The 8,074-nt window shown below is 37.9% G+C and overlaps 1 pseudogene; it reads right to left on the bottom strand.

Moving 5' to 3' along the window:
- Positions 1–270: 270 nt before the first annotated feature.
- LOC147944410 (uncharacterized) lies at positions 271–1,025 on the bottom strand (annotated as a pseudogene).
- Positions 1,026–8,074: the final 7,049 nt, after the last annotated feature.

The following is an 8,074-nucleotide window of genomic DNA, read 5'->3' as shown; positions in this document are numbered from 1 at the left end:
ATCTCATTCTTTGGAGAAGTCATGAATTTGTCACGGATTGATTCAGTGGCAACAATGTGTAGTCACGATTTTGTCACGAACCTTCTTCGTGGCAGAGTATTAGTCACGAGTTAGCTACCCGCATGATATCGTGGCTATAGAGTCTTCTTATTTTTCTATAGTACAGTGTGATGGGATGGATAGTTCCGTGGAATAACCACAAAACAGCCACGAAGTTATTCGTGTCTACTTAGCCACGAATTTTTTTGTGACATATCAGTGACAATATATTGTCACGTCGTTTATTCGTGATTATTTCGTAGCTAACTTGTCACGAAGTTGTTACGAAATTTTTTCGTGGTTAATTCGTGGCAAATAAATTTTTAGTCACGATGCTGGGTGACAAAAACGTGGCCATACGTTTTTTTTTACTAGTGTTAATCCACGGGTTTGGGAGGTGGCGGGGACTTTTCAGGAGTTGGTGGAGGTGTTGATGGTTTAGGAGGAGATGGTGATGGTTTAGGAGACGGTGTAGACCTTTTAGGAGTTGGTGGAGGCATTGAAGGTTTGGGAGGAGACGGAGATGGCTTAGGAGACGGTGGAGACTTTTTGGGAGTCGGGGGTGGTGATAATGGTTTAGGAGGAGACGGTGATGTTTTAGGAGGCGGCGGAGACTTTTTGGGAGTTGGTGGCGGTGATAATGGTTTAGGAGGCGGCGGCGACTTTTTAGGAGGTTGTGACGGCGGTGATGGTTTAGTAGGCGGTGAAGATATTTTGGGAGGTCGTGACGGCGGTGATGGTTTAGGCGATGGTGGAAATGGCTTATGCGACGGAGGAGGTGGAGGTGCAGGGTAGGAGTTAGAGACGGCAGCTCCAGATCCGTTGTTATAGGTACATTTCCAAATTTTGGAATCTTGGAAACTCAAATCCACACCAAAGTAATGGTTCTGGTCGGTATTACATTTCCAAGTAATGGTTGCGTGTCCTCATTGGAGTTTGGAGACTTCCAAAGGTTTTGGCTAACTTGCGATCGTTGTTGTTGGTGAAAAGATGAAACATATGATTTACTTATTTGTTTTTTATTTAATGTATAATTAAGGAAGAAGAATATATTAAACTTGCATGACCTTTATTTATGGATAAAAACACGGACATATAGTATTTTATGATATATTGAAGGAGGATCTTATCAGATACTTAATTGCACTCATCCTCTTATATTTTCTCGGATTGAAATTGTCAAACATATGGTTTTCTTTAAGCTATGTTGCTGATTTCATCATATCAACCGAAATCTAAAGTTAAAGAAAAAAAATTTGCGTACGTTAAGTACGGTCATTTGATCTTTAAACCACATCCATTAGTCATTAAATTAGAGTGTCTTTAAATAAAAACTGTATTTTAATATATATATATATATATATATATATATATGTTGTTTATACACTTAGGGTTTGGTATTGAATTCTAAGTTATAAAGAATTTTGAAAACTTTAACAAAATTATCAAAAATGAATAAATGGTGAAAATTTATTAAGGATTGCTAGAGAGCTTTCTATAATTTTGTTGATTAGTTTTCTCAAATCTTATAAAGTTTTACAAACAATCTCTACTTTTATATTAACATTTTTGAATTACATTTTGGTTTACGCTTTTTAAGTTTTGCTTATTTAATTTATTTTATATACAACATTAACCCCTAACGATTTTCCTAAAATAATATTTCGTAGAAACTCAATTAATAGAACTGAAAAGTTAATTCTCAATCACCTACCTCCTGTTAAATTTAAATGACACAGCCGAATTTGAGTAACAAATGATTACAATCGCAATAATTATTCTAACTTTAATAAATTTCATAAAAACGAAAACCCAAATTTAGAAACTCAATAATCGGGTATGTTTAACTTTAGCATCAAGAAATAATTTCAATATAGTATATATCGCGTTAAGAAACTGAATATTATTCTGCGATAATGTTATCAACTCAAATAGAAAAACACTAAAATCTCTCTTTTATTACTACGGATCGTAAACTCCTTGCTCATCAAGCATTTTCCATGTATAAATATTAACTTCACAAACGAAACACAACACCCACAACCAAAACCACTAATATGACGGTTTTGAAACACGGGTTAAACCACTAATATGACGGTTTGTTGTTATATGGCGGGACATGTTATTGACATGATGGTTTGAATTAACATTAGTATAAATATAAAATATTATTAATTCGGTTTTGAAACACGGGTTAAATCTTCATTTAATTATTTATTCAATACCACTAATATTAGAATATTAAACATATTAAATCAGGGTAATTTAACTAAAATTTTGTAAAACAATTTAATTATTGGTAAAATTGTGACTTAATACGACAATAGCTTATACATTACATATTTATGTATTTATTTCCCCTATTGTTCGAATAATTGACAATCCAACAAAATTATTATTTAATTAAATAAAACATACTAAATATAAAAAATACATTAAAATTAAAATGTTATTATCCAAAGGTGAGCTCATTAACCGGGAAGAAGAAAAATGACTTCCGCCATTTCTCGTCTTTCTTTGGGAGGTCGTCGAAAACCTTGAGCCCAGAGAGCGTACTCACATAGAGAGTGCCCTTGGTGCGCCCCATTTTCACGGTGTAGACATGGAGAAAGTCCGCCAAAGATAGTGAATAGTCGAATTCCTCCCCCATGGTTTGAAGGCAAAAACAGTCCGAACAAAATTCGGGCACATCTGGGGGAGAGTGAAGCCCGGTTTGAACATCATTTGCACGATGAGTTCGAGAAGTGGGAAAGACAACCCGCATGCGGAGAAGAATTTATCGAATGCGCAGAAGTAACCGGAAGGAGGGTTTTCTGGAGACTCATGTGCTTCCGGGAATCAAATTTCAATCTCCGAGGGGATTCCGCATGACCCTCTAATCTTTGCCGCGTCACTCTCGGAAAGAACAGACAGCGGATGAGGTTGAAAAGCGATAGGGATGAGCTGTTTTGTGATTTTATTCGGGGTAGATTTTGGAGGAGACATGACTTTAAGACGGAAGCAGAGAAAAATCGATCTAAAAAGAGTCGGTAGGTTTTCCAGCGACCGACAAAGAACAGAGAAGACGAGAGTAAAAAAAAAGCAAGCAAAGAACAAATTATGAAAATAAAAATGAAAAAGGGAAGGTTACCTTTATATGCCGGGTTGAGGAGAAGCAATGATTGCCTTAGAAAATAAAAAGTCCCGGTTTGCTTCTCTCTCTCTTATAGCGTGTTAAGTCTTGAGGTTGGCCCCTATGCTTATTCGAGAAGATAAATCCCATCATTACAACGATAAAATCATGAGATACTGGGTATATTCAGTTTCCCGAAAGAATCAACTGAAGATCAAAATTCCTCTGAACTAATCAGCTCGAAGGACTTGGGGGGCAACTGTTGGTTCCACGATCTGATACCTTGGGTTATGGGCCAGGGCCCAGAGCCAACAAGCAATATGGGCTGAGGCCACAAACGGGACCGGTCCATTAAGCCCGACCAGGAGAAGTGAAGTGGAGTGAAATGGCAAAGCAAATCACTTCAGAGCTTGGGAAACAGTCAAAGATTCCTCTAATCAATTGTATTGAATGAGAGTGCGATAATTACGGAGTAAATTGATATGACATTAATTGTAATCTAGCAGTATAAGTATTGAAGGGGGGAGATTGTAGTGGGGATCGAAAAACTTTCCATTTAGCAATAACACTCATTTTACTTCGCAAGGTTACTATGTCTTCCTTAATCAGTTTGGAACTAGAACGGTGGTAAGCACCTCTGCTCAGAAAACACTCCGAGAAGAGAGGATCATTCGCAGTTCTAGTCCACAACATCCTCCTCATACTCTAGTTGTTAAATATCCTCATCTTGTGATTCATACTCATCATTGGCTTTGAGAATCGTTTGTTGGTTCGAGTACTCCCTTGATAGTGTCATTTTCTACAACATTTAAAACAAGTAATATCACAAGGTCTATAATTAGTAAGCTTACCTTGGTCAGGTCTGGTTATCTTAGATGCCATTGCCTCATTTGGAGCTCTTTTAAAATTATGGTCCACCTTAATACACCAAGTATTGTTATTCCAACCACGAAAATTATTGGATATTAAACATCTAAATAAAAATAACATAGGTTTTCTTTGTAAAATATCCCTATTTTTACTATAATTTACTAGCAAAAATGACAATAGTTACTATCATTGAATATTTCTTTCAATTTTTGCATGAAATTTTTCACATGTCGTAAAACTATTGCAGATTAGTAATCACAAATTACAATGAAACTTCTTGTTGTAATATTCCAATGAATTTGTGTAATGCCCGTGTCCCAGGATATATGAAATATTGGATTTTATATCAGGAATTGAAGTGGATTTAGTTTAATCACTGTTGGTTTATTAACTTGATCGATCTAGTAACTAAATCAAAGGATGGTTTAGTTAATACCGGTTTAGGTAAATCTCGGTTTAATTTAATTAAACCATAAACCCTATTTTTTTATCAAGTGACGCTTTCTCCCTTGCTTGGTGGCTGTTGTCGTTGTTGGTCTGTGAGAAAGAGAGACCTCTTGGTCAATTGGGTGTGAAGGAGAAGAAGGAGATCAACTGTTTTAGAGAGAAGAAAAAATAAATAAGACTGTTAGGGTTTGGGAGAAGGAGGATACGACTGCTGAAATCATTTCCGAAGGTAATGATTTTTGGTACAGTTGTAACTAATCCCTTTTCTTAGATTCCAATTTTTACAGAAGTGAATTAGGGTTTAAAATCCGTGAGTTATTGGCAGTTTCGTGAGACTCTCAGACGCGAGTTGGGACCATCTGAGATTGTAATTGAGGTCGTAGTCTCGTATGGTTACTGATCGGCACGAAATGTTTTGGGAAGCTTCATGACTTTTGGGGCAAGCTTTTCACCAGAGAGATTTGATAGTTAACGGTTGGTTTGTATTTTAGGGTTTTGTCTTTGAGAATGTTCTTTTATGATGTTTCTGTCCATTTTGATTCAATGTTGCTTTTGGTTGTGTGACTTGTTGTAGGACGTTTCTGGACTGTTTCAAAGGCAAGGAGACTTTTTCCTGGTTGTAATTATTGTTTGAATCACATGTTAAGGTAAGTGCGGGACCATGAGCTTATCTAAGTGATTAGTTGTATGATTTGTTTTGTGTGATGATGTTTTTAGGTGTGGTGAATGTGTTATTGGGTATTCTATTTAATGTCTGGTTTGTTATGTTTTATTTGTGGTTGTACTCTTGATTTGCTTGTGTGTATAGCTCTTAGATGGGAGGATTGCCTCAATGGGTATTTCTGGTAATACTCATGCATCTCATTGTGTTTGTGGTGTAGTTAATGTATGTGTAGCGTGGAATCATGGCGATGAAGAGGAGGATGATCTAGGGTCTCGGTTGTATTATTGGTTATGTTATTTTGTTGTTGGAACCTTGGTTAGGATGCTAGTTTGGTTTATATATTCCTCTGTGCATATTGATGTTTGGTTTATTAATTGGGTTATTGTAATTAAATATTATGGGGTACTTAATTATATCATTATTAAAAAAATGGGTCGGATTGTTTCAGTTTGGTATCGGAGCCCTTATGGTTTTAGGGCGGTTAAGTGGATTGGTGTTAGAGTGGTTTTAAGGGAATTTAATTGGTGGAATTATTTTCCTGGTTCTTGGTGCATGTTGTTGTGAATGGTTGTTGTGTGACGGAAATTGATTATGAGTAGTTAGTCAATTTGTGTGTGGTATGGAGTCCTAGTATCATACTCTTCGAGCCTTCAATGAGATTCCACGGTAAGCTTTTATTGTGTTGTGTGATTGTTTAGAGTTTTTAGTGTATGTTCAAGGAAGTGCATATGACTAACAGAAAGTAGTAGATAAAGCCGGTATCGGGAAATACCGTTAGCGGTGATTTGTGAAAGTGGATGTGTTGCTAATGGATTTACGAGAAGTGAAGATGGAGATTTATTATCGATTTTTTTCTTTTGGGACTTGTGTGTCATGTGGAAAGGAAATAGCTCGGGATTTATGTAAATGGAAAGTTTCCATAAATAGAAAGTTTCTAAAAATGGAAATTTTTATGAGAATTAGAGCTTTGCTATTTTTGGAAAGTGTATGAAAACTCTCTTGAGGGGTGGGGGTGTTTACGTTGTGACCTAGGGGTGGTCATGTTGATAATCGGGAAAGAGTATATGGTGGTTAGTATGACATTGCGATGTTTTACGCGAACCATGGGAGGTAATTCTTGTCGGGAAGTGATAAGAGACGTCAAGACTTGTTTGCTCTAGGGACAGTGGGTTCTCAACAACTCATAAGGAGATGGTAGTTCTTCTGAGGGGATGGTGGTTCTCATGTATACTGATAGCTTGAAGGGTGGAGGGCACTGAGAGTGGCTGCGGAGATGGTGGTTCTCCTTCGGGGATGGTGGTTACCCTGGTACCGAGATCTCGAGGGTGACGACCCAAGAGTGAGATGACATGGCTCGAAGACGGTGGTCTGAGAGTGAGATCGGTATGGCTCAAAGGTTTCGACCTGAGAGTGGATGAGTTGGGAGTAAATAATATCTAAGACGTGTGAATAAGCATAATGACCGAATGTAGATTTCGTTGTTGATGGTGGTTCAATCTCAGGTTTTGTGTTGACCGGTGGGGTCAGGATTTTTTGGACCGGTGGGGTCAGGTTGGGTTGACCGGTGGGGTCAGGTTAGGTTGACTAGTGGAGTCATGGTTGTTTGGGCCAGTGGTATCCCGGTTGTGGTAGACCGGATGGTTAGGTTGTGCAAACCATTGCGACGGTGGTTGGAGGAGTTTTGCGGATGAGTGGCAGCATGTTCAGATTCGAGGACAAATCTATTGTTAGAGGGGGAGAATTGTAACGCCTGTGTCCCGGAAAATATGAAATATTGGATGTTATATCGAGAATTGAAGTGGATTTGGTTTAATCATTGTTGGTTTATTTACCTGATCGATTTAGTAATTAAATCAAAGGATGGTTTAGTTAATACCGGTTTCGGTAAATATCGGTTTAGTTTAATTGAACCAGAAACCCTATTTTTAATCAAGTGACGCTTTCTCTCCCTTTGCTTGGTGGCTGTTGTCGTTGTTGGTCTATGAGAAAGAAAGACCTCTTGGTCAATCGGGTGTGAAGGAGAAGAAGGAGATCAACTGCTTTGTTTTAGAGAGAAGAACAAGAAAACATAACTGTTAGGGTTTGGGAGAAGGAGGATTCGACTGCTGAAATCGTTTCCTAAGTAATGCTTTTTGGGACAGTTGTATCAAATCCTTTATCGTAGATTCTTCTTTTTACAGAAGTGAATCTGGGTTTAAACTCCGTGAGTTATTGGCAGTTTCGTGGGACACGTTTTCTCAGACGCGAGTTGGGACCATCGGGGATTGTAACTGAGATCGCAGTCTCGTCTGGTTTCTGATCGGCACAAAATTTTGTGATAAGCCTCGTGACATCTAGCGCCACCTTTTTTTTTGAACTACTAAGAGGTTCCGGGACCAGAGCATTTTATATGGTCCCCTCGTGATGCGTGGCGCTAGGTTTACACCATAAGGATTTGATAGTTAACTGTTGATTTGTATTTTAGGGTTTCGTCGTTGAGACTGTTCTTTTTTGATGTTTCTGTCCAGTTTGCTTCAAGGTTGCTTTTGATTGTATGACTTGTTATAGGACGTTTTTGGACTGTTTCAGACTCGAGGAAAGTTTTTCCTGGTTCTAATTATTGTTCATATCACTTGTTAAGGTGAGTGCGGGACCATGAGCTTATCTAAGCGATTGGGTTGTATTACTTGTTTTGTGTGATGATGTGCAGGTGTGGTGAATGTGTTATTGGATGTTCTATTTAAGGAATGGTTTGTTATGTTTTATTTGTTGGTTGTACTCTTGATTTTCTTGTGTGTATAGCTTGTAGATGGGAGGTTCGACTCACTTAGTATTTTTTGTAATACTCACGCATCTCATTGTGTTTGTGGAGTGTGTAGTGTGGAACATGTCTAAGTGAAATTGGTTACTATCTCTGTGCATGGTCGGGTTTGTGTGCCCAAGGATGAGGAGTAGAGGCAGGA

This window comes from Camelina sativa, chromosome 5 (genome assembly GCF_030686135.1).
Source record: "Camelina sativa cultivar CO46 ecotype springtype chromosome 5, ASM3068613v1".
NCBI lineage: Eukaryota > Viridiplantae > Streptophyta > Magnoliopsida > Brassicales > Brassicaceae > Camelina > Camelina sativa.
Note: the sequence above shows the minus strand (reverse complement) of the source record. Positions and strands in the feature narration are given on the sequence as shown.